Consider the following 2,041-nt stretch of genomic DNA (forward strand, 5'->3'; position numbering starts at 1 on the left):
GCTTCAAGGGACTCACCACCTATTGGAAGACACAAACCCCAAGGGAGTCTTGGAATCAGTTTGTCATCTTTTAGTAAACTCAGGGTACCCCAGCATGGTCCTTTTGCGATTGTCCTATTAAGTCCCAGAATTCACCTCCCACAGCAAGAGGTAACATGGAGAGGCCAGGACCACTGCTTTGGAAATGAATGGGGTGAGTGGCATTGGCACTTACACCCACAGGCCACCTCACCTATTGTCACTGTCCTTCCTGACAGCCTATTACCAAATGGAAACTCCATGAGGGCAGAAATTGTGTTTTCCTTGTTCACGCCTATAACATTAGCACATGAAACCACCTGGTACCTGTAAGTGCTCAAAAAATACCTGATGAATGAGTGAATGAAAATGGCAGCCAGAGTTTGATGCTGATTTAGGCATCAGAAAATTAAAACCATCTAGCCTTCTATGGTCGGAGAAGGCAATGGCACCCCACTCCAGTACTGTTGCCCGGAAAATCCCATGGATGGAGGAGCCTGGTAGGCTGCAGTCCATGGTTTCACTAAGAGTCGGATACGACTGAGCGACTTGACTTTCACTTTTCACTTTCATGCATTGCAGAAGGAAATGGCAACCCACTCCAGTGTTCTTGCCTGGAGAATCCCAGGGATGGGGGAACCTGGTGGGCTGCCGTCTCAGGGGTCGCACAGAGTCAGACACGACTGAAGCGACGTAGCAGCAGCAGCAGCAGCAGCCTTCTTTGGTTGCTACTTTAATCCTTAGGCTCTCTGGAGCATGATGACAGGACCTGCTTCATGCAAAATACAAATGGGCACTGTTTCAGTTATTAGCGAACCTTCAGTGAACTAGAATGTTTTGGAAATGTGCTTGTGAGAGGAGTAGTCTGGATTTCTTGGGGACCCAGGTGAAACCTATTATCTTGGAATCACCCTTTGCTAACAGTGCAGCCTCTCTGAGACCACTTTCTTACTTTAGTCTGTAGTGCCTTTTGGGCCATTGTTGGTTAGGTGAGTGAGGATCTGGTGGTATTTCAGGAACCACTGCAAGAAGCCAGGGTAGAAAGTATAAAACATTGGAATGGCTGTGCTGATCCCAAAACCTAGTTTGATATTGTTGGTTTATAAATGATATCCCTCAGAATTTGCTTCTTTCTTCTAAAATTTGAACTTCCCAACAACAAGTAAATGGAAACATATATTTGAAAAAGAATTTAGGTGGATTCTTACTCATCATGAATGTTATTATCAGGAACAGCAGTATGTGATGATAATGATTATGTTATTATTATTTTGGGGAAAGATAAAATGAATGAAATGAAAATATAATGGTAACTAACCTCTTACTGGGAGCTACTTTAGTTTGCGAGAGAATGTGTTTTTGTTTCATTTTGTTGGTTGTTGAGACTGGGTTTTACCCCCAAATCCCATAGTAGCCAGGTTAAAAATGTCTTCTTCAAACTGGCTAGAGAAGAAAATAAGGGAGAAATAGACAACATATTTTCCTCAGATAATCTCTTTTTAAACGGGTTTTCTTTCTAATCTCCTCTGAAAGTGAAAGTCACTCAGTTGTGGCCAGCTCTTTGCAACCCCATGAACTATACAGTCCATGGAATTCTCCAGGCCAGAAGACTGGAGTGGGTTACCACACACTCCTCCAGGGGATCTTCCCAACCCAGCAATCGAACTGGGGTCTCCTGCATTGCAGGCAGATTCTTTACCTGCTGAGCCAATAGGGAAGCCTATATATACACACACACACACACACACACACACACATATAAGTAACAGTTTTCCTTTTTTTTTTTAAGCAATGAGTCAGAATGTCTCACATTTTAGAAAAGAAAACAAAATCTCTTGGGAGCAGGTGTACTGGTCCTCTCTTGCCCATTGGAGTAACATCATTTTGCAAGGCAGCCTGTTCCATTTTTATAAAAAGCAAGGCCTTCTTTCTGAGGCTCAGAAACAGTGACTCTGGCATTTTCAAAGTCCCTGGACATGGAATATTCCAGAGCTCGGTCAAAGGAGCCAGACCTGACCTGAAT

The sequence above is a fragment of the Bison bison genome, unplaced genomic scaffold, assembly GCF_000754665.1.
Source record: "Bison bison bison isolate TAMUID 2011002044 unplaced genomic scaffold, Bison_UMD1.0 scf7180017851504, whole genome shotgun sequence".
Lineage (NCBI taxonomy): Eukaryota > Metazoa > Chordata > Mammalia > Artiodactyla > Bovidae > Bison > Bison bison.